The 25,656-nt window shown below is 45.0% G+C and overlaps 2 long non-coding RNA genes across 3 annotated transcripts in view; both read right to left on the bottom strand.

The window, feature by feature from the left end:
• Positions 1 to 25,656, bottom strand: part of LOC309533933 — a 274,946-nt gene that overhangs the window by 23,797 nt on the left and 225,493 nt on the right. The gene's annotated exons all lie outside the window — the stretch shown is intronic.
• On the bottom strand, positions 14,386 to 22,965 carry LOC309533926. 2 transcript variants are annotated; one of them, XR_014220537.1, is made up of 2 exons: positions 22,249 to 22,965; positions 14,386 to 14,675 (listed from the first exon to the last, which is right to left on the bottom strand). It is a non-coding gene; the product is annotated as an uncharacterized lncRNA (long non-coding RNA). The 2 variants fall into 2 exon arrangements; XR_014220538.1 differs by having other exon boundaries at positions 14,386 to 14,615.

Raw genomic sequence — 25,656 nt, 5'->3', positions numbered from 1 at the left:
TAAGATGCAAAAAATTAAGAGTGTCTTACTCTGCTAAAAAGGCTTCAGAGCCAGATTATTCTTTTGTATTTCTCCCACACAGATGGAATAGGATGTTCAGATATAAAGCTACAGATCTAACCCTCAATCCATAAGAGCAGAGGTTGGATGGCCATCTGTCATGTATGATCTAGTTGAGATTCCTGCATTACAGGACTAGATTACAGCATTCCTTCCAACTCTACAATTCTATGGTTCTATGCACAGTCCTCATGGTGTTGTTTTATGGGAGAATCACAAGGTGGCAGAACAGAAGTACATGAGAGCATCTGTTGCTCCTGCCGAGGGGGCTGCATTTCAGTAACTAGAAAACACCTGTTTGCATCTGCACAGACACACATACATGCAAAGGAGGAGCCAGTAGTTAGGTCCTCAATTTTAGGGAGTTGCTGAGAGACCTCCACCACAAATGCTATAAGCTGCACGCATAGGAGTTTGTAGGTCCCAAGAGTGGTATAATCAGGTCTCCACATCCCACCGGCTTCTGCAGCTCAGCTTCTTCTTCTTCTTTGGCAATCCCTCATAGCCGAGTAAGATTGTCTTCCAAGAACACAGCTTTAAGTGAGTCCGTAAGTGACTGTGGAGGCCAATTCTGGATCCACACATCCTTCCACAGTGGGGACATAGGTTTCCGGGTGGCAGTGGATCACGGTGAGTGTTTGCCAAGCGTGCCTTCCTCCTAGCATGTTTCTCCCTTTCGTCCTGAATTCAAATGTCTTCAACGCCCATGACACCTTTGGTAAAGGCTGTTCTCCAATTGGAGCGCTTGCAGGCCAGTGTTTCCCAGTCGTCAGTGTTTATATTACAGTTTTTTAGATTTGTCTTCAAACCTCTTTTGTTGACCACCAGCATTACACTTTCCATTTTTAAGTTGGGAATAGAAGTAGTTGCTTTGGAAGACGATAATCAGGCATCCTCACGACATGACCAGTCCAACGAAGTCAGTGTTGAAGAATCATGGCTTTGACACTGGTGATCTTTGCTTCTTCCAGTACACTGGCATTAGCACCTGTCTTCCCAAGTGATGTGTACAATTTTTCGGAGACACCGTTGATGGACCTAGAGATGAGACCCCACCAAGGTTATCAGAGCAGAGCTACATATATGCTGTATTCTAAAGATTAATTTTTCATATGGTGACTGCACTGGATAATCTACAGCACTTCTCACTGGGAAAACACATGTTTCAAGGTCTTTACAGTCCCATACACTTCCCCTTACCAATAATTTTAATAATTTTAATAAAATAGTTTATTAATTTATTTTCATCACATTTATATAGCACTTGATTGTAAAACAAAACCGAACCTCAAAGTAGTTTGCAAAAAGATAAAACAAGAAAATCACAAGCATACTTTAAAACATACGCAGCACAAGGCAACTGAGCATAAGCAAACTGTTCTTGAGATATCAAAACCAGATTGATTTTGAGCATTGACCCACTCTTTGAAACGGCCCATTCAAAAGGAATCACCTTTCCCATCTCAATAGAAGAATCTTCTGCAATATAGGGAATAGCGCTAGAAACAGGGAGCATCTGCACTAGTCCAAGAAAGGAAAGGGGGGAAACCACTGGATTTTATTAATAAATAAACCCAATGCATTTCAGCCTCTGTGAATTTTAAGCCTTTATAAGGGTCTGTCCACCCCGCAAGCTTAAAAACAACAATTTTATGTCCTTACATACTCAAAATGCAAAGTTGAAAGAAACAGCAGAGATCTCTGATATCTCTGCGCTTTGTCCTCTCTCTCTCTCTCTCATATATGTGTGTGTGTGTGTGTGTGTGTGTGTGTGTGTGGTTTTCAATTTATGTAACAGCAACATATTGAGTTCTATGAGTACAGTCCTCTTGTCACATAAAGTCAAGAAACGGCTGCCAAGTGTTGTAGAAGTTAAATGGGTTTGACTTCCCTTTGGCTGCATGTATCTCGACACGTCAATTTTTTCATTCAAGCCAATTGGCCATATTCATGTCTACCGAGAGTCAATGTTCAACCCATCAGTCATGCGACAATGCCAGGCTTTCTCCAAATGTGCCACGGCTAAAGGGAAAGTCGGAAGCTCCTTGTGCGAAATCTGAGACACGGAAGCAGCAAAGATCAAGTTGAATTTAATGTTCGAGTGAACATGCAAACCTTTCTCTCCTTTTTATAGCCCATGAGGAAGGCCTAAAATGTACATAGGCTGAAATGTGTTTGGCTTTTAAGAAATAAAATCCTTTACAACATTTTGACATTTTTATCTTTTCCCTCCTCCCGCCCCCCACTTATGCAATCATCAGACTCTGGAAGATGTTAAGAACACAGAAGTAGACCTGTCTGACTTGACTTGTACCACTTTAAACTATGGGTGAGTAAATGCATGTATGAATGGTATTTCATACATAAGAATTCCTGGCTTGTAGAGATCCTTGCCTTCTCAGCATGCCCATTTTTTAATCTTCAAGCAACTTCACTGTCTGGAAGAGCATTCATCCCTGTGTGCCCCCACCTGTTGGAAATTTACTCGCTCAGTGAGGGCTCTGCCTAGGATATGCACTGTATAATTGTGGGAAGACATTGATGTTATCAGCCAATAAGACTACTCAACATCATGTGCAAGCCCAAGTCTACCCACCAATATGTCATCATGTGCCCTGCACTCATTTGATCTTTCCATCTGGAATAGCTTTGAAGGCATTCTTTTGGGTTCAAAGTGGGAACCAACCAACCACTCACGGAACGTTGAAGGCTGATCTATGTCTTGCTTTACTGAAATATCCAAGTTGTACTACTATCCAATAGTTGCACAGTGTGAAGAAGGCAGCTTATGTTTTAATATAGATACCTACTTATCTACTTGCACTTCATGCTTTCGAACTGCTAGGTTGGCAGGAGCAGGGACAGAGCAACTGGAGCTCACCCCGTCACGGGGATTCGAACCATCGACCTTCTGATCAGCAAGGCCCTGTGGTTGAGACCACAGCGTCACCCGCGTCCCTGTAGGTTGTTTTAATCAGCTATAGATTGTTTAATCAGCCAAATGGTTAAAGAGAGACATTGTTGTGCAGTGCCTACAGATATGTAATGAGGGTTCCAGGAGAGTCTCCCTGGGGAGAACATTATGCAAATGGGTAGCCACCACAAATGGCCCCATTCTCATGTTGCCCCCCCCCTTTCCAGAGAACGAAGCACTGCTGCACCGTGCTTGTCCCAAAAGCTTTGCAGTGTGAAATGGATGCCGATCTCAAGGGGGCTTTGAACTTCAAATATGAGGATTATGCCATGTTATCATAAAAGCAGTTGCTGATCTGCGGCATGGGCTGACAGGGATTACGCGACATTGGTGCACCAAGCTGGCTGAAGTAGTTGACCCCTAGTTTCCCAGTTTGTAGCTTGCAGTCCCCTCATGGATTCAAAAGTACACACACAGCAAGTGAATCCCAGTATGGTGGGAAACTGGGAGGTCAGGGATGACCCCAAAAACAGTGCAAATCACTGCCACCCCCAATGTTAGATCATTTAAATATAAAACAAATATTAAACTTCTCAATGTGTTTAACTGAGGCTCACCAGAAAATAAAAGAAAGACTGTAGAAAAGCCAAAGAGATTGGTTTAAAACAGGGGTCAGCAAACTTTTTCAGCAGGGGGCCGGTCCACTGTCCCTCAGACCTTTGGGGGGGGCAGACTATATTTTGAAGAAAAGAAAAATATGAACGAATTCCTATGCCCCACAAATAACCCAGAGATGCATTTTAAATAAAAGCACACATTCTACTCATGTAAAAACAAGCTGATTCCTGGACCATCCGTGGGCCGGATTTAGAAGGTGTTTGGGCCGGATGGCAACCCTAGGGGAGGCTAATCCAAATCCTAGCTAAGCATATAGATAAAGGAGGCCTTGCTGGAGCGGAGCTGGCAAAGCTTCTTGCAAGTCTTGTTTCACAAACCTATTACAGTTCTTTGAAAGTGTCAACAAGCATATAGGCTGAGGACCCCAAACATGCTATGCTGACATTGCACATGGCACATCTGATTGCAGCATCCTCTCACCCAGAGAGCTATCGTTTGTAATGTCATGAATGCATAAGATGCTTCCAGTACCAAACTGTAGCAGCACCTGCTGAAATGGAGCAGCACGTAGTCTTCATGCTCCGTCTATTTTTCTCCTCTTCTAAAGGGTGGCATACGGGACGTGGGTGGCGCTGCGGGTTAAACCACAGAGCCTAGGACTTGCCGATCAGAAGGTCGGCGGTTCGAATCCCCGCGACAGGGTGAGCTCCCATTGCTCAGCCCCTGTTCCTGCCAACCTAGCAGTTCGAAAGCACACCAGTGCAAGTAGATCAATAGGTATCGCTCCAGCGGGAAGGTAAACGGCGTTTCCGTGCGCTGCTCTGGTTCGCCAGAAGCGGCTTAGTCATGCTGGCCACATGACCCGGAAGCTGTACGCTGGCTCCCTCGGCCAATAAAGCGGGATATAATAATAATAATAATAATAATAATAATAATAATAATAATAATAATAATAATAATAATATATTATTATTTATACCCCGCCCATCTGGCTGAGTTTCCCCAGCCACTCTGGGTGGCTTCCAATCAAGTGTTAAAAACAATACAGCATTAAATATTAAAAACTTCCCTAAACAGTGCTGCCTTCAAATGTCTTTTAAAAAGAAGATAGCTGCTTATTTCCTTCACATCTGACGGGAGGGCATTCCACAGGGCGGGTGCCACCACCAAGAAGGCCCTCTGTCTGGTTCCCTGTAACCTCACTTCTCGCAATGAGGGAACCACCAGAAGGCCCTCGATGCTGGATCTCAGTGTCCGGGCTGAACGATGGGGGTGGAGACGCTCCTTCGGGTATACAGGACCGAGGCCATTTAGGGCTTTAAAGGCCATGAGCGCCGCAACCCCAGAGTCGGCCACGACTGGACCTAATGGTCAGGGGTCCCTTTACCTTTAAAGGGTGGCACGCAAGATGTCGACGGAACTCAGGCAGCTCTGAGACCATGTCAACAGCATCCTCTGCAGAGGGGGGAAAACATGGAGTTTGCTCTGCGAGCTGAGCTCAGTTTCATTTTGGAAAACAAAAATGCCCAGATTTTGGCTCCACTGCTGGAAAGCTATTAGCAGGAAAGCGAGTGACAGCGGTTCAAGGTTAGAGAACTCCAGACGAGACCCTCAGGGCAGCACAGCACGGAGGCGCCTCATAGACTTTTAACTGTTAATTTGCTGGACACTCGCACAGCCCAGCCCTAAAGCCTCCTTTAGATTGCAGCTGAGTGGAACCCATTAGCATTTTAAAATACTTGCAGAAATCAGAAGGGGAAACCGGTATTTGTGGAGGCCCATTACTCAGTGTACTTTCATGTGTGCCAAAGTTTGCTGGCATGGCTCGGAGTTTGATAGGGAACATCTGGGCAGCTGCTACAACATGGAGATTGGCTCAGAGCAGCGAACAAAAGGAGCTTGTGCAGAGAATGTGTGATGGGGGAAATGAATCCAAAGAGGGAAAAATCCTTAGGAAAAGAGCCCAGTGCCATGCCTGTGCTTTTCTTCTCAAAGGAACGCCACTAAAGCAGAGAGTTTAGTCTCAAGGATATGCAGAAGTGTTCTCATTTATTTTGTGTTTTTTGTTTAGCGCTATGGCTTTGTAGGGAAGCGGGTGGCACTGTGAGTTAAACCACAGAGCCTAGGACTTACCGATCAGAAGGTCGGCGGTTCGAATCCCCCTGACGGGGTGAGCTCCCGTTGCTCGGTCCCTGCTCCTGCCAACCTAGCAGTTCGAAAGCACGTCAAAGTGGGAAGGTAAATGGAGATTTTTGCAGCAGCAATAAGCCCTTGTTAGCTTCCTCTGTGGGTTAAACCACAGAGCCTAGGACTTGCTGATCAGAAGTTCGGCGGTTCGAATCCCCATGACGGGGTGAGCTCCCGTTGCTCAGTCTCTGATCCTGCCAACCTAGCAGTTCGAACCTAGCAGTTCGAAAGCACCTCAAAGTGCAAGTAGATAAATAGGTACCGCTCCAGTGGGAAGGTAAACGGCGTTTCCGTGCGCTGCTCTGGTTCGCCAGAAGCGGCTTAGTCATGCTGGCCACATGACCCGAAAGCTGTACGCCGGCTCCCTCGGCCAATAAAGCGAGATGAGCGCCGCAACCCCAGAGTCGGTCACGACTGGACCTGATGGTCAGGGGCCCCTTCACCTTTACCTTATAGCTTTGCAAAATGATTCAAAGGGACTGTGCTAAGCAACAATTGCATACATTAAAGAAATAACCATTTCCCCAATGCAAGGAATCACAAAATTTGTAATGCATGTTCAGGTAAAGGACCGCTGGATGGTTAAGTCCTGTCAAAGGCGACTATGGGGCGGCGGTGCTCATCTTGCTTTCAGGCCGAGGGAGCTGGCGTTTGTCCACAGACAACTTTCCAGGTGATGTGGCCCGCAGGACTAAACCACTTTCACCTGGGTGTGAGTGTGCTGTGTCCGATATCCAAAACAGCAACAAAAACAGATTCATTTTTAAAAAAAATAAAAACTCATGTCTTCTTTGCATGCTGGGGCAAAATGGTCCATCTTCTGTTTAAATAAACACTTAACAATTTACTCTAGAAGGAAAATATTATTATACTCATAAAGGTAAAGGTAAAGGACCCCTGGACAGTTAAGTCGAGTCAAAGGTGGCTATGGGGTGTGGCGCTATCTTGCTTTCAGGCCAAGGGAGCCGGCATTTGTCCACAGACAGCTTTCCGGGTCATGCGGCCAGCAGGACTAAACTGCTTCTGGCACAACAGGACACCAGGATGGAAACCAGAGCACACGGAAATGGCGTTTACCTTCCAGCCGCAGTGGTACCTATTTATCTACTTGCACTGGTGTGCTTTCAAACTGCTAGGTTGGCAGGAGCTGGGACCGAGCAACGGGAGCTCACCCCGTCGCGGGGATTTGAACCGCCAACCTTCTGATCAGCAAGCCCAAGAGACTCAGTGGTTCAGACCACAGCTCCATCTTTGTGTGAGTGGCGGGGTTAGCACTCTGGCCAATAAAATGTGGGTCACATCAGCCCTCAGAGTAGCCCTGTGTTGTTAATACCTGTATTGTTGGGAGCGGGACTGACAAGGGAGTACAGTATTGTGTGATAATTCTGCAATGTTGTCAAAGTGTTGTCGCCCCGTATCCTGAAGTGTTAAGTTGTTTAGGGCTCATGCAGTGGAGGGACAGTGAAGCTGTAGCAGTACTGTCGTAACAGCACTGTGGGGAGGAGGTTATTATTTGCCTTCCCACCCTTTGTGGGGGGAGACAAGGAGACTCTGGCAAGTAGGTTCGGTTGGTTCACAAAAACAGTCTGAAAGCAATCAGGCTTACATTATACATTACTCCCCTCGGGACAGATGAAGAGGACAGAGAGGAAATGTTCTTTCATATTTGGTGGACTTGTAAATGGTAAAAGAGTATTGGGAAATGATTTATAATGAATTGAAAAAATGTTTAAAAGTACTTTCCCAAAAAACCCAGAGTCCTTTCTGTTGGGGATTATTCAGACTGAAATTCCCAGGTGTATGCTACTCCTGTGACCCATGTTTTGCTAGCCCCAAAATGGAAAACAAGTGAGGTCGCAACTAAAGAAGAATGGCAACTTCAGTTGACAGAATATGCACAACTTGCAGACGTAACATATAGAATAAGAGAACAAGAAGAACATACGTTTAAAGAAGATTGGAAAACGTTTATTGACTATATGGGAAATAACTGTGTACAGCTGAAAATGCTGGCAGCATTAAGGTAAATTCAACAGTGTAAACAAGTTTTGATGGATGCAATAATGGAATACGGAATGGTATAGTTCTTGTAAAATATGCAGCAATTTATGATATGTAAAATGAACCATGGAAAGAGAAGAAGGGAAGCCGTGGATATCTTAAGGATGTAAAATGAGTATTTTAAATTGCAAAACAGAAAATTTAATAAAAAATATATATATAAATACAAAAGAGGACAGGGGTCCTGGCCCTTGGAGGGCTGTGCGGAAGAGAGGATTTCAGCAGGTGTAGCTTGCAAGTTACTACTGAAATTTTGGGGTTCAGATGCGGTTCACAGCGCCGTGGGGTGAGGAAGGAGTGACTGTGCTGAAAGAGAGACAAAGATTCCAGCTGTGCACACTCACTCTCCTCCTGTCGATGTGCAAATGGGCTTCCTGGACCATAGCCACTGGCCAAATAAAGATTAAGGAAGAGATTGAACGAAGGAAGAAATGAGTTTTGTTTTTGTTTTTTGTAAAAAAGGGGAAAGCGCTGAGGCCAAAAGAACAAGAAATGGGTTAGCAGGGGGGTGGGGTATGATTTGGGGGTTGTGGCGAAATGGTCTCTTGGGAAGAGATGAGGCAACCTGAAGGACTAATTTAAAAGATGGCCATAAAGCTAAGAGAACAAAACGAAAAGAACGGGTTGGGAGTGGGCAGACAAATAACAAGGAATGTGTGCAGAGTGAGAAAGGCTGGGGGGAACGATAAACGAAAGTCAGGAAAGGTAGGCTTGAGGAGAACCAGTCGGTTCCATTCCAATCTGCCAAATGGTGGAGCGGATTCCACCATCTGCTCAAGGCTTTGCACTGGTGAGTGTTTTTGTGCACTCCCCAAGGCTTCTGCTGCACAAGGGACCTGTGAAAGCGATGCAAAAGGTAGGTCGGATGCTCCCAAACCAGCTCAACCTAAGAGGAGGTCTGCTGGGTCAGACCAAAGTTCTGTCTCGTTCTGGGACAGGTCTACAATACCTCAAGGACCGCCTCTTTCCATATGAAGCTACCCGGACCCTGAGATCATCTTCTGAGGCCCTCCTTCGTGTGCCTCCTCCTTGAGAGGTCCGGAGGGTGGCAACACAAGAACGGGGCCTTCTCTGCAGTGGCTCCCCATCTGTGAAATGCTCTCCCCAGGGAAGTTTGCCTGGCGCCTTCATTACTGGCGCCGTTAGGCACCAGGCAAAAACATTCCTTTTAAACCAGGCCTTTGGTTGATCTGATTGACATCCTATACTCTTTTAAAATGTGGGTGTTTTGGGGGGGGGGGTTACTGGGTTGTTTTTATTTTGATTATCTATATTGTGGTTTTTATGTTGATCTTGTTCTGTGAACTGCCTTGAGACCACCAGGTATAGGGCAGTATATAATATCAATAAAGATATAATAATACAGTAGTGCCTCGCAAGACGAAATTAATTCGTTCCACGAGTTTTTTCGTCTAGCGATTTTTTTAAAAAAAATAATATTTATTAATAATTTCAAAATTACAGAAAAGAAAAAAACAACAACACCACAATACATAGAGAAAAAAACAAGGGGGGAAAAAACAAGACATAAAAACCAATGCAACAATGCAGCAAAAAGATAAAAAAAGAAGGGAAAAAAGACACAAATCCCATATTACATATCTTTAACTTCCATTTGCTTGCTTCATTGACCTCCTCACACCTCCCTTTTTGTATTCTAGTTTGATTGATTATTTCAGCAAATTCTTTCCATCTTTCTCAATTTTTACTAAATAATTTATCTTGACAATTTAACCTATTAATTAACTCAACAAATCCTTTCCATCCTTTCCCCATATTCTGTTATTCAAATTACCTTAAGTTATTTCACCTTATCTTACCAAAATATACTTTAGAACTTAACGCTTAATACTCGATTATACATAACTCCTGATATCTTTTCTACTAGAGTCATATAGTTTCATTCCAACATTTTCCCTAATGTTCATTAATTTTAGGCTAATTCCCTAAAAAAAAAAAAATTCTTTATAAATTTTCTTCCAATCTTCATCCAACGTCTCTTCTTCCTGGTCTCGGGTCGTGTCAGTCCTTACTGTCCATTCCATCTAGTCCATCAACCTGGTAATCTAATGTCCGAGGCCCTTAAGTCTCTTCCATGTCCCTTCTGCAGATCTTCTTCTTGTTGTTTATACTTGCACTTTTCCTTGTCTTTTGTTGGTCTCTTTCTTAGTTTCTTTCCTTTCTCGTTGGGGAGTAGGTCTCTGGGGGATTCCAACCCAAAATTATCTTCGTCTCCCTTCATCCAACCAGCCCATTCCCCAGAATCCCACTCCCCACAATCATCAATGTAGTCCAAAACATATTTAAAAACATATTTCGAGGTTTCTCCAAAGTTAAGAACCTCCTCAGCTCCAGACTCCCCCTGGCTGACTCCAACTTCAATCTTCAAAGACAGCGGCTTATGCTCCTGTAGGGCCTCAGGTCTCTCCATTTGTATTATTTGAGGTGCAACCGCAACCTCCTCCATTATCTTCTGCACTTGCCCAATCAGTACAGGTTCCTGAGTTGGTCCCTGAATAGTTTCTGTATCAATATTCCCTGATTGTCCACAGTTATTAACCACAACAGTCATCAAATCCATTTTCTCATTCATCAAATCCATCTTCTCATGCATCTGTTCCAGCAAGGCACTTGTCTTGCATAAAGCAAGCACCAAAATTTCCTTCCAGCTCAAATTTAGTCAAGGTCAAAAAGGACTGGTCCCACGATCTTAATCTGACAGCTGTAGAGTCCTCAAGTAGACGCAGCAACAATTTAGCAAGCTCCCTCTAGAGGAGACAATTTCTATTTGTATCCATTTTTTTAAAGGCAAGTCCAACAAAGGAAAATTACTTTCATTTTTCAGATATTTTGTTTCTTTAGAATGCAGAAGGCAACATTGGAATCAATTTATTTCTCTTCTTTAGCTATCTGTCAAAGTATTCCATTCACAGTCAATGAACCTCTCCAAGAATTTCTGTCTCTGACACCCCGTTCCCAGGTTAGAGACGGTGGAAACTTATCTTTCTTCACTCCCTCTCCTGCAGGCGTTAAACAAAGCCCCCCCCTTTCTCCTGCTTCCAAGGGGGTTTCAGTAATTATAAATGAAGGAAATTTAAACTTTTTTAACGACTTTCCAGACTTTAGCTTACAAGGTTTTTGCTTCAGTCTATGTACAAAAAGCGGAAGGCGGACTTCCTGTTTTGAACCTTCCCGCTTTGGTGCCAAATTAAGATATTTCTTGATCCAATTTTCCGTTTCTACTCACGGGTACTTGTTTTACCGTATTTTTCGCTCTATAACACGCAGATTTTTTCTCCTAAAAAGGAAGGGGAAATGTCTGTGCGTGTTATGGAGCGAATGTGTGGTCCCTGGAGCCAAAAAATCGGGCAAAAATCAAACCGTGCTTCACGGAGAAGGGAAGCCTTGAAAAGAGGAAGCGGGTGCTTTCCTGCATTCTGCCTCCGGGTCTTACTGCCCACCCTCTTCTGTTTCGTTGCTGTGTTTGCTGAAACGGAACAAAGAGCAGGGAAAGCCCCTCCCCTCCAGGCAAGAAGAGGGGAAAAGCAAACTGTCGCTCCTTCCTCTCTGTGCTCCGCTCCTTCCTCTCTGTGCTCCGGTGCTGCTGAAAACATGCAGGTGGGAGAGAGAGAGAGAGAGAGAGAGAGAGAGAGCAGAATGTCGTTCTTTCCTCTCTGTGCTCCGGTGCTGCTGAAAACATGCAGGTGGGAGAGAGAGAGAGAGAGAGAGAGAGAGAGAGCTGGCTGGCTTGGGTGGGTGCGTGGGGGAAACTTTTGCCTTCCTTTCCTCCCTCCCGTTATACCCCACTCCTGCATTCTTAGCCCTTCTGTGTTTTTCCTTCCCTCCCCACTTAAAATGTGGTTAAAAAGCATGGATCCACATGGATCCTCAGGATTTTTGCACTGGGTCACCCCAAATTCACCATCAGAGCACATAGCATGTCCATGGCTACAGCCTGCCCCCCAAAAATCATGCACCCACTGTTGCCTGGGGCTGCAATGGTGCAAAAATGTGGTTAAAAAGCATGGATCCACATGGATCTTTGCATTGGGTCACCCCCAAATTCACCACCAGAGAACATAGCATGTCCATGGCTACAGCCTGCCCCCCCAAATCACGCACCCACTGTTGTCTGGGGCTGCAATGGTGCAAAAACGTGGTTACAAAGCATGGATCCACATGGATCCTCAGGATCTTTGCATTGCGTCAGCCCAAATTCACCATCAGATCACATGTCTGTGGCCACAGCATGAAGCACAAAAATGATACATCCAATGTTTCATTCAGAATGTTTTTTCCCTTGTTTTCCTCCTCTAAAAACAATGTGCGTGTTATGGTCAGGTGCGTGTTATAGAGCGAAAAATACGGTAAATCCAATTGTCCATAGGAAAAAGTCAGCGCTCTCCGGCAATGGCTGTGCGGCTTCACTCCGTGAAAGTAGCAATCAGTTCGCAGCACCGCGCCGCTCACCCCACTTCACTCTGGAGCCCCAAAATGGGGTTCCCGGTGCGTGGGGGGGTGCTCCTGGTGCCCTGCCAAACCCCACATTCCCAGGCTTTCTCCGTCTGGGATTTCTAGCGGGTCCCCACCTTCGCCACGGCGGGAAGACCCAGTTTCCACGGAGCCAGTTCCTCCGGTCGGAGGAACTCTGCCATTCGCCGATGGTGCTAACCCGGAAGTCCCGTCTAGTGAATTTTTCGTCTTGTGAAGCACGGTGTCGGAAAAGTTTTGGAAAAGCTTCAAAAATCACCAAAAACCTCAAAAAAGGCTACCACACCGCATTCTATGAGTTGCTCCTCAAAGTCAAGTCGCAACTGTATTAACGGTGTTAAGAAAAAGGAAACAAACTTGCAAAAAACACAAGACGTTTTCGTCTTGCGAAGCAAGCCCATAGGGACATTCGTCTTGCGAAGCAGCTCAAAAACCGCAAAACCCTTTCGTCTAGCGAGTTTTTCGTCTTGCGAGGCATTCATCTTGCGGGGCACCACTGTAATACAGTGAAACTAATTAAGCTAAAACTTCATGGCCCCTAATCCCAGATAGCGCAGAAGTGATTTTAGTCCTCATTACTTATCAAAATTGGATCTAGTAGACCCATTTTGAGTTGCATGGCTCAAACTGATTTTTGTTGTTGTCTATATTTCAACATTCCCAAAGTCAGTAGTACAGATGCTGTAAAGATAGACTGTCACAGTAAGTTGGCTGTTCCTCTGGATAGCGCTTAAATACTTTATGCATATTGTCTCTAGAAAATGAGATTACAAGAGAACCTCTCATAGGATGAAACTGTACATGAAAGCTCTGAGTGTGATAAAATCCCTTCCAGGTCAGAATGGTTACAAAAATTAGTTGAATGTGCAGAGCTAGCCAGATTAACCAAAAAAATGAAAGATAATTCAAAACAAGTATTTACTGCAAAATGGGAAATTATCAAAACATATCTTAAGAACAATTGTTGTAGCATGAACTCAGTCGCTGCCTTCAAATAACTTCTGTAGCTGTACTAAGTAGGAAACGAGGACACAGGAGAAATAATACTTTATTATAAAATGAATGGATAGGTTTATGCAATAAGTTAGTAAATATTAAATGACGTATGGAGATGGCAGGAAGTTAGATTTATTGTCAGAACATATGAGTTTATTTTTTAAAAACTTCATATATTTTGTAACAAATGACTTACCATAAATGTATGGGGTTTTTTGTTGGTGTTTAAGCATAATAAAGCATATAATTTTTAAAAAATAATAATAAAGAAAGCAAGCTCTGGGATTTCTAAATTGTTTTCTGTAGGCAGCAACCACTTTTCCACCAGGGAAGACCAAAAGTGGAAGATTCAAAGTGAACCAACAAGTCCTTTCTCCACACAATGTGAGTGCCTCTCCCGTTTTTTATTTCTATGGCTTATGCTACTCCACCAAATGTCAGTCATGCTTGTGACTTCATTCACTAGCTAACAACACTGAAAGGTGGCGATGGGCTTGTTTTTCACAAAATGATTGGGCAGAAAAGCATTTGCACACTTGCCCTGTACAGTGGCAGACCTGGGGGTATGGGCGTAGCCGGGGGGGGCAGCGAGGGTCATCTGCCCTCATCAATAAAAATCAATAAAAACACATAGCTAACTGAGGTTCTGGTCCCCCTAACCAAAGGCTTGACCCCCACCCCTAACAAAAATCCTGGCTACGCCCATGCCTGAGGGTCTTAAATTTCAGCGGCCCCTGTGCAGCGTGAAAAATCTGTGCCCCCCCCAATTTATCGTGCTCCATTCTAAATCTAATATCCCCTGAGGTGCCCCCGAGGCTTGGCATCCATGGGACCAGAGCAGTTTCTTTTTATAAAAAAAATAAATTTTTTTGCTCAATTTCCACATAACAAATTATCAAACCATATAATCACATACATAATTTCCCCCCTTTTTTATTCCCCCCACACCCTCCTCCCCACCAAGGACTTCCCTCAGCTCCTCCCCCTGATTTCACTGCACATATTTTCTCTGCATATTATAAAATTGTATATATCCTTACATATATCTGTCCATCATGTTATCAACAATAAATTTGTGTATGTTTATTCAAAACCTGCCAAGGAGTCCAGTTCATTTTGTTGTGTTTTTAAATCATTTGTATGAAGTTCCCATTCCTCCTTGAAATCACTGTTGTCCTTGTCTCGTAGTTTGTATGTCAATTTAGCCAGTTCATCGATTTCTCTTGCCACTGTTCTTTTGTCGGGGTTTCCTCATTCTTCCATCCTTGTGCTATCAAGACTCTTGCCGCTGTTGTAGCATACATAAATAAGTTCCTTATTTTCCTTGGCAGGTCTTGTCCTACAATCCCTAACAAAAATGCTTCTGTTTTTTTTTACAAATGTCATTTTAAACATTTTCTTCAATTCATTATATATCATTTCCCAAAAAATTCTTTACATTCCCACAACATATGATAAAAAGTCTCTTATTTTTCTTTACATTTCCAACAAATGTTAGAGCCGGTTTTATACATTTTTGCTATCTGTGCTGATGTTATATACCATCTATACATCATTTTCATATAATTTTTGGGACCAGAGCAGTTTCACTCCCCTAAATCTGCCTCTGCCTGTTACCTGTGTCCTATAAGGGCTACCTAAACCGTACTGACTCTCGCATTGAATCCAGACCAGCTCATGGTTCCAAAGGACTACAATGTGGAAGGGAAGGAAAGGATCCAAATCACTTTGGATTCCTCCCCTATGTGGCCCTCAAGCGATGACTTCCAAGAGAAAGAGATTGTCCCTCAACAGAAACAGATTGCCCATCCTTGCCTCAGAATAATGGAGTCGAACTACAAAACCTTTCCCAAAAGGACTGCAGCTGTGTCATGTTCCAAGCTGCAAGAGGCAGGAAATGTTCCTGTTACACTCAGAGCACTTGAGGTTTTATGATATCATTATGCAAAAGTGTTTCTTTTTGTCCCTTTTACTTTCTCATAACTCAAAAGGGGGCGAAAGGGGTCAAACTCCCCCCTCCCCCGATGAACATTGGGCAGGGGCCAAGCATGCAAAGCAAATGTTTCAAAACGTTATGGGCTTGTGAAAATGGCGGTTATAATGGAAACTGTTTTACAACATTCATTATATCAGCACGAAGCATGCCCGTTGTAGCACACGACATAATCAAGAGCTTGTCATCATTGAGTCGAGCTGTTAATTAACTACAGGGAACGCTGCAATCAATTCTTTGCAAGCAAGCTACAGGCATGCTTTTAAAGAGCATTTCATAATATCTGTTTCAAAGGGAGTTTTGAAGATGTTCTGGAATAAGATAAACACCAGGCAGAATAGTAATGCTTCCTGGCGTAGTTCACTGGCACAATTCACTTCTTGAAAAGGAGGAAAGGAACTTTGTGTAATCAGGCAACAGTGATAATATTTGATTTGGATCGAATCCAGCAAATTTGGAATTGGAGTTCATACCTTAAAAACTGAATGGGTGCATATAATCTGTGTACAGTATGTCATTCAGGCACAAAAAATAGAGAGAGCACAATTAACAGCGCTCTTCCTTTCCTAACTGTCCTGTCCAAACTCCTCTTGACACTACCAAGCACAACACTTTTCTGCAAAAGGTATAATTCATCTTTCTTTTCTTTTTAAAATAAAGCACATGCATCCAGCAAAACTCTACAAGTCATACGATTCTATGGTTCTTTGATTTGGGGTGAGGGGGATGTGATACATAGATAGCAGTCAAGTACAACATTCCTTGTTTTCCTAGAGTGGACATGCAAGGGGATACTTGGTTCAGCCAGTCAGAACTTCCTGTTTCCTCCTGGGCTGGGACATACTTCCTTTTGCATGTGACTAGAGGTGGGCATGACCTTACTTGTGCAGGTAACAAAAGCACAAGGTACGCAGCCCTCCTCCCTCTCTCTTTGACTTCCTCCATCGTTGGACCAGCAGCTTTTTAGCTAGAGATGCTTCCAGCCAAAAGAGGACAAAGGGATTATCTCCATATGGTATAGACCCAGATGTATATACTTTGTAACTAAGTCTGCCTTCAGGGATCCAACTGTGAACTGATGATGTGAGTAAACTTCGTTTATATACTTTAAACAAGATTGTGGCGTGTTCATTCTTTTAAGAGGGATATAAGGGGACTTACCAGGAATCTAATAGCAAGGGGCTTAAACAAGTCTGCAACCATCTTTCAGCTGTGCATTTAAAATGGGAATGTAAAACTCTGCTAAGTTATGGAACTTGCTAGCACAAGTTAGGAAGGATATTAATAAACAATGTATCCTCTCCTGCCTCCCTGAACATTCCCACAGGGGGTAGGGTAATCCTGATGTATATTTTGCTCTAGGAGTCTTAATTTTGTCAGAATTGAGTATACACTTGGAAAGTTAATGAAAAATACATTACTTCTGGCAAATGAGCCATCATAGCCAATAGAGGGCCATGAAAATTTGTGTCCCAGGCTTTTTAGACATGTCTACCCATGTGCTATCTGAAACCCAAATTGCACATTGGTTGCCAGATGTGAATTTTTTTTCAGCTCTCCCACCCCACTAATATGACTGAACAATCTCATGACTGGCACATTCCCACTAAATATGAGTTTATTTGGCAACGTTCATGAAGATTTGGTAAAAATATGCACCTTGTATTGCATGATGGAATACAGTATATTTTACGCCATTCGTTCTTCTTAAGCTTTCTATTATTGTGATTATGATTATTTTATTACCTTGTAATTTAATCAGGGCCGTCTTTAGCCAGGGGTGCGAGGCCCCCCCCGGGCGCTGAATTCTAGAGGGTGCCAAATGTATTCTGGGGGGTACCTACTGTATACCGGTCCCTCTCAATCGGCGGCAGTGAAAAGAAATGGAGCGGAAGGAATATTTGACGGAGGAACGGAGAGATGGAGGAGGCGGGCTCTCTCCGTTCCTCCGTCAAATATTCTTGACGAGTCAGGAAACAAAAACAGTTATTTGTTATAGGTGAGGCATTCTCCTCCCCCCAAAATTGGGGGTAACTAAACTAAATTTGTTGGCGCTGGGCAGGTCTTTGTACCCTGGTGGCGAATATGCTAAAGACGGCCCTGAATATATTTCTTCCTGTTTCATGGTTGTTTTCAAGTAAAGAGAGAGTGAACCTATGGAATCAGCAGCTTGCCACAATCAGCCCCTTGGAACTTTCTTCTCTATTAGGGCTGGTGCTGTGATGTTTTTATTGCAACGATTGCTATGTAATCTTTTATACGTATCTCTTATCTATGTATAAAAAGGTAAAGGGACCCCTGACCATTAGGTCCAGTCCTGGCCGACTCTTGGGTTGCGGCGTTCATCTCGCTTTACTGGCCGAGGGAGCTGACGTACAGCTTCCGGGTCATGTGGCCAGCATGACTAAGCAGCTTCTGGCAAATCAGGGCAGCGCACAGAAATGCTATTTACCTTCCTGCCGGAGTGGTACCTATTTATCTACTTGTATTTTGACATGCTTTTGAACTGCTAGGTTGGCAGAAGCTGGGACCGAGCAATGGGAGCTCACCCCATCGCAGGGATTTGAACCGCCAACCTTCTGATCAGCAAGTCCTAGGCTCTGTGGTTTAACCCACAGCGCCACCCATGTCCCTTGTCTATGTATATGCATATATTAAAAGGGGGGAAATACAAATCCTTCATTACAATAAAATTATATGTGTGGGTGGATCTACGCACAGGAAAAAACTGCTATAAATAAGTCAGAAATAAAATCGTTATAACAAAAAAAAAAACCCTATGTAAAAACTCTATAGAAAGGTTTTTATCTTTCTGGTGCCACCTGCTGTTGCATGTTTATAACACATTCAAATCACTCTTTTTTTTACTAATGTAGCTGAGTCCTGTGTGTCTGTAGGTAAGTAATGCCCTGTGGACTGTCTGGAAAATTGGCTGCCCAGATAAATTTGTGAACATCATTCGGCTCCTCCATGATAATATGACAGCAACAATTGCAAGTAACAATGCCTCTCACAGTGGGATCAGGTGTTAAACAGGGTTGCATTATCGCCCCAACTCTATTCATTATTTTCATTGCCATGATCCTACACTTTGTCGAAGGGAAACTCCCCTCCGGAACAGATATCATATATCGAACAGTTGAAAAGCTCTTTAATCTGAGCAGGCTGAAAGCAAAGAGTGAGGTTACCGTAACTTCCATCTTAGAGCTTCAGTATGCTGATGACAACCTAGTGTGTGCACACTCAGAGGATGACCTCCAAACCATCCTAAATATCTTTGCAGAAGCTTATGGAAAGCTTGGCCTATCACTCAACTTCTAAAAAAAACCAAAGTGCTGCACCAACAAGCACAAAACAAACTCTCCGCAGTGCCACAAATCCAACTCAATGGTGTAACGCTGGTAAATGTTGGTCACTTCTACCTGGGCAGTTATTTTTCAATACTGATGCCAAAATCCAGCATCACCTGAGCTCTGTGAGTGCAGCTGTCTCCCGATTGAAGTGCAGAGTGTTTGCGGAATGGGACATTCGCAGGGAAACCAAAATGCTTGTTTACAAAGCTATTCTACTACCAACCTTACTGTATGCTTGTGAAAGGTGGACCACTTATAAACGCCATCTCCAGCTCCTCGAAAGATGCCATCAACTGTGTCTTTGAAAAATTTTACACATTACTTGGGAAGAAAGGCGAACTAATGCCAGTCTACTGGAAGAAGCAAAGATCACCAGTGTCAAAGCCATGATTCTTCATTGGACTGGTCACGTTGTTCGGATGCCTGATCATCGTCTTCCAAAGCAACTACTCTATTCCCAACTTAAAAATGGAAAGCGTAATGCTGGTGGTCAACAAAAGAGGTTTAAAGACTCTCTGAAGGCAAAAAGAAAGAAAGAAAAAAGTATAAACACCAACAACTGGGAAACACTGGCCTGAGAGCATTCCAATTGGAGAACAGCCTTTACCAAAGGTATCATGGGCTTTGAAGACTCTCAAACTCAGGACGCAAGGGAGGAATGTGCTAAGAGGAAGGCATGCTTGGCAAACCCTCACCGTGATCAACTCCTGTCTGGAAACTTATGTCCCCACTGTGGAAGGACAAGTGGATCCAGAATTGGCCTCCACAGTCACTTACGGACTCACTGTTAAAATCATGTTCATAGAAGACAATCTTACTCGGCTACAAGGGATCGCCAAAGAAGAAGAAGAACCAGTACAGACAGAACTTACTTGGAGGCACATATATAGAAAAAGTGAAATACTTCCAGTGGGGTGGAAATTCAATCATTTCAATCACCTTATTGCTTAGAGTGGAAGAGCAGTGACTGGCTTGCGCTAGGATCCCACTTACTGTATTTTTCACTCTATAGGACACACTTTTCCCCCTCCAAAAATGAAGGGGAAATGTGTGTGCGTCCTATGGGGTGAATGCAGGCTTTCGCTGAAGCCTGGAGAGCGAGAGGGGTCAGTGCGCACAGACCCCTCTTGTTCTCCAGGCTTCAGGCAGCTATCTGCAAGCATTCTGAGTGTGGCGGGAGTTCCCGCCGGGCTCCAAAGGCTTGTGGATAGCAGCCTGTTCTGGGGGCTGGGGTCGGGGGAAGCTCGGGCTTCCCCAGCCCCAACCCCGTGGCTGGGGGGGAAAATAATTTTTCCCCCTTTATTCCCCCCCCCTAAAAACTAGGTGCGCCCTATGGTCTGGTGCGCCCTATGGAGCGAAAAATACAGTATCTGGAAGCAGACTCCAAGCCAATAGTTTAACGTTAAGCAACTTTTGCACATGGCTTCAGGCGCTTGTTCTGCTGAACGCTCACTATGCATGTTCACAGTCTTATTCAGCATTCTGAGCTAAATTCCCCTTTCTGGGAAATGACACTCTGTTTGAAATACAGCTGAGTAGCACAAGAGAATAGCTCTGCATTTGCATGCTTCAGCTGAGATTCTTACCTTGCGAGGCATTAAGATAGGTGGCCCTCAAGGATCCTTCTAACTCTAGATTTCTAGGATTCGAGGTTTTGCATTCCCAACATAGGAATTGTGAACTTTGATGAGGTCACTAATTTATGCAAGGTTACTGAATTTGGGTTCACTTCAGAATTTGGGTCCACTGAAGCCTCTCCCCCTTCCAGAGGGAAGGAGTTGTGAGCGGGAGCCGTTTCCCGCATTGGCAGGGGGCATTTCGGCCCCTGCTCAGTTGTCCCGACTGCTGTGCCACGCCCCCTGGCAGCCAGCCAATCAGGCAGAGGCTCGGGGCGGGGTTTAGCTGCTCAAATGTGGCCGCGGCAGCACTTCCCTCTCATTGCGTTGCTGGGTTACGTCGGATCACCCACCTACCCTCTCTTTAATTCATTGCTTTGTTCTTGACCTTGCTATGGACCAGTGGTTGGTCACCTTGGTTGTCCAAGGGGCCTGGTAGGAATTTTTATCCAACTGGCAAATTGGCACCAGCCACTTGGTTTTTTGCCTAAAAGTAAAAGGTAAAGGACCCCTGACCATTGGGTCCAGTCGTGACCGACTCCGGGGTTGCGGTGCTCATCTCGCTTTATTGGCCGAGGGAGCCGGCGTACAGCTTCCGGGTCATGTGGCCAGCATGACTAAGCCACTTCTGGCGAACCAGAGCAGCGCACGGAAACGCCGTATACCTTCCCGTTGGAGCGGTACCTATTTATCTACTTGCACTTTGACGTGCTTTCGAACTGCTAGGTTGGCAGGAGCTGGAACCAAGCAACGGGAGCTCACCCCGTCGTGGGGATTTGAACCGCCGACCTTCTGATCGGCAAGTCCTAGGCTCTGTGGTTTAACCCACAGCGCCATCCGCATCCCAGTTTTTTCGCCTACCTTATAGCAAATCATCACAACTTTTTAGGTATTGGCCGTTAGGCATTGGAATATGTTTGTGTATTGGAGAGCAGGGTGTGGCCATCACCTACGCCTCCACTTTATGGAATCTTTAAAGGAATCATTAAAGGAATCTGGCGGTCATGGATCCTTCCGGCGCCCTTGCTGGTGGCTAGGGCCATGGCACGACCCCCCGGTGACATCAGGGGGAGCTTACAGTTGCATTTGCATCAACAGGCTCCTCCTACTGGTGATTAACCGTTGTTAGACTCACCCCTTCCTGAGGGGGTGGAGTCATGCTCTGTTGTTTTATCCAATGCCTAAGCCAATACCTCTCACATGTTGTAATCAATAAAGTCGTGGCCTTTATTAGCCCATTAACCTATTGTACTGTGTCCATGCGTCTTTCTTATCCTTGTGATGACCTGGGATTGGGACTCGGAGGCTGAACCGGAGGAATCTCAGCCTGCACAGGAGTCCCCGCCTCCAGAACCAGCTGAGCTGGGGCTGGGGCTTGAGCCTGAATGGTCCTCACCTGTGCTGGATCCTCAGGAGCAGACACCAGCTGAATCTGCTCTGGCTCCGGAGGTGATGGAGGACCCATTGCCTGCAGGTGCTCCACTCTCAGCCCCGCCAGGGGAAGGTGAGGTTGCCTCTGGGTCCAGTAACCCTCCAGCCTCTCCGGAGCTACAGAGGCTCAGGGCAGAGAGGCGGAGGGAACTAAGTTCCCACAGGAGGAGCGCTCGCCTCCAGGCCAGGAGAGGCGAGTCACCTGTGGACTGGGGCCGCCCTATGCCTCGGGGCAGATAAAAGCCAGCCAGCCCCAGTCCCAGGTTGCGGGAGCAACATTGTCGGTAGCCTGTTCCTGCTTGCACCCTGTCCTGCTCTTCTGCCAGAGTTCCTGACCTCACCTGACTCCCTGCCTTGGACCCAGCTTCAGCTTTGACGGACAGCCTCCATACCGCACCCTCGACCTCGGACTGGACTCGGACCTCGCCACACGGTTTATCCTCGGGACCAGCACAATCCTCAAGCGCGTCCTCGAATCACAAATTGTGTTTATGCACCCAACCCTGGGGGCATACGTTTTTGGCCTACCTACATATTGAAGATTATGCCTCAGCTGTGACATAATCTGCTTTGACTCTCCCTTCATATTTGTATATTTGCTTCTGCAGTGTAAATTGCCTCTCAGCTGCCTTTTCTCTTCGTCTCTTCAGAGGTTGGTTTGTTTTCTTAGCACAATTATTGCCACGTGGCTTGCCTTTCTGCCTGGATCAAATCTGGAGAGAGAGAGGGAGATAAAGGACTGATAAAATCTAGCTGCGCTATGAAATAAAGAGCAGGCTCTCTTGGCTGCAGTGTAATCCCATCTGCTGCAAAAGGAGGTGGGTTGTACAGAATAATTTAGTATTTGAGCAAGCTTATTCGTTGCTTGGCTCTGCCTCTGAAAATATGTGCAGTTATCAATTAGAGAATAAATTCTTATAAGGCAGAGACTGCCAATCACTTAACAGGGTCTAGATTCCAAGCTGAAGTACAAAGCATGTTGTGTCTTTCTTTAACGCACTTTGAATATTTCTAAGAAAAACAGGATATGAGTAAATCAACAATAATGACAACAGGTACATGCATTTTGCAAAGGGCATTCCTCTTTCCACGATGCAGAAAACCTTGCCCTTTTCCCAATGTAAAGTTGAGTACATCCAAGAGTGAGCCTCTAAATCTTGCTAAGAATCTTTTCCCAAACACCAAACTCATTTTACCACACCCACGTTGGAATCTGAAAAGTTTGCCCTGGTTAGCCCCAAAATGGAAAACAAGCGCTATTACAGTAACAAGAAGCCGAAAGCACCAGCCTGAAGATGACGAGTGAGACCTCGTCGAAACGTCGCACAGACACCCCGACTCTTACACGGGAAGACACCCGAAGACACCAAAACCTGCATTCCTGTACCCGTGAAAATCTACGAAAGCAAATATATATATATATATATATATATACACACAGTGGTGCCCCGCAAGACGAATGCCTCGCAAGACGGAAAACCCGCTAGACGAAAGGGTTTTCCGTTTTTGAACTGCTTCGCAAGACGATTTTCCCTATGGGCTTGCTTTGCAAGACGAAAACGTCTTGCGAGTGTTCCGATTTTTTTTCCGCTCCCCCCCGCCCCTTTTTCTAAGCCGCTAATAGACTTTTAGCCGCTAAGCCTTTAATAGCCGCTAAGCCTTTAATAGCCGCTAAACCGCTAATAGCGCTAAGCCGCTAATAGGGTTGCTTCGCAAGACGAAAAAACCGCTAGACGAAGAGACTCGCGGAATGGATTAATTTCGTCTTGCGAGGCACCACTGTATAAACACACACATACACAATAATATTTTATTAAGTTTTTGAAAAATTTTATATATTTTTTTTAAAAAATCCAAACATTAAAATACAGAGTTCTTTCAAACCCTTAGACCTCCTTCCCTCCCTCCATGGTTCCATCTATAAGATTAAATTTACTGCATCTTTTACCCTTATCTATCTATTATATAACCATAATTACCATAAAAAAATTCGCATTACAAGTGTCTTTACTTCGGATCTTCCCCGTCAGTTTCTCCATCTCCTCATACTCCATCAGTTTCATCTGCCATTCTTCTTTTGTTGGTACTTATTTATCTACTTGCACTTTGACTCCCTCTTTCCATCTCTGGGCAAGTAGCATTCTCGCTACTGTCGTTGCATACATAAAAAGTTTTGTATCTTCTCTTGGAAAGTCTTCACCTGTTATACCTAGTAAAAAGGCTTCTGGTTTTTTGACAAATGTATTTTTAAAATATTTTATTTAACTCATTATATATCATTTCCCAGAAAGCCTTTAGCAATGTACATGTCCACCGCATATGGTAGAAAGTGCCCTCTTTCTCTTTACATTTCCAACACATTTTATAGTTTGTTTTGTACACTTTAGCAATTTTGCTCGATGTTACGTAGATACCAACAATACATCATTTTCATATAATTTTCTTTCAACAAACAGCATGCAGTAAATTTTATTTCTTCTTTCCATAACTTTTCCCAAGACGAAAGTTGGATATTATACGCAAAATCTCTAGCCCAGTGTCTTAACTTCTTTGTCTTTTGTATGTCATTCTAAAAGTAATTTTGTACATCTTTGATAACACTTTCACATTATTTTCCAGCAGATCTATTTCAAACCTCGATCTCATTGTATCAAAACCCTTCTTTTTGTCAACCTTGAAAACATCATTTAATTGGTGATACTGAAGCCCCTCTGTGCCCCCTGCCGCCACTGGACCAGCGCTGGTCTGCCAGGTGGGGATGGGATACACTGGCGGAGAAGGGGGGTGCGATGGGGGCAGACCGCCCCGGATGTCATCCCTGAGGGGGGTGACATCACTGCACCAACCCCGGGATGCTTGCCGCAAAGCAGCACCCCCCTGGGAGGTTCAACGCTTGACATGGGCGGTGCCCCCATGAGATGCTTGCCCCGCCCCCATGGGCAGCTAGCCCCGCCCCTGAGTGCACAGCATGTGTGCCAATCCGGGTGCCAGAGCAGCTAGCTCCGCCTCTGGCGGGACAGGTCACATGACACCGGGTCCCCTCAATGGGGGTTTGTAGCACTGCCACTCGGTATTCTCCCGCCATAAACTAATTTCCCACACTTCAGCAGAGCCATTTCCCGACCTCCTGTCATGCCAGCTTTCAATCACTTTTCACAGGGCAAAGAGTGGGAATTCCATCTCGAAACAATTGGCATAGAGCAGGGGTCCCCAAACTAAGGCCCGCGGGCCGGATAAGGCCCAAGGGACTCGTTTATCCGGCCTACGGCGACCCCCACCACCCGCTGCCACTGCCCGCTCTTACCTGCACTGTGCTGCGCAGCTTCCCGCTTCCAGATTGGAGGAGCACCGAAAATAGCTTGTGCGCATGCGCAAGCATTCTTATTAGGGACGCGGGTGGCTCTGTGGGTTAAACCATAGAGCCTAGGACTTGCCGATCAGAAGGTCAGCGGTTCAAATCCCCGCGACGGGGTGAGCTCCCGTTGCTCGGTCCCTGCTCCTGGCAACCTAGCAGTTCGAAAGCACGTCAAAGTGCAAATAGATAAATAGGTACCACTCCAGCAGGAAGGTAAACGGTGTTTCCATGCGCTGCTCTGGTTCGCCAGAAGCGGCTTAGTCATGCTGGCCACATGACCCGGAAGCTGTATGCCGGCTCCCTCGGCTAATAAAGCGAGATGAGCACTGCAACCTCAGAGTAGGCCATGACTGGACCTAATGGTCAGGGGTCCCTTTACCTTTACCTTTAGGTATTATTTCCACTGCACATCCGGGTCGGAGGAGGCCCATGCACATGCGCACCAGCTATTTCTGGTGCTCCTCCAACCCTGAAGTGCGTTGGAAATAGTGTGTGCGCACGCATATGGGCATGCGCTCCCCGCCCTCCAGCCTACCACACAATCGGCGCAGGAGACACCAGCCCGAGGCGTGGTAAGTTTG

Source organism: Podarcis vaucheri (genome assembly GCF_965113315.1).
Source record: "Podarcis vaucheri genome assembly, chromosome: 6".
Lineage (NCBI taxonomy): Eukaryota > Metazoa > Chordata > Lepidosauria > Squamata > Lacertidae > Podarcis > Podarcis vaucheri.
Note: the sequence above shows the minus strand (reverse complement) of the source record. Positions and strands in the feature narration are given on the sequence as shown.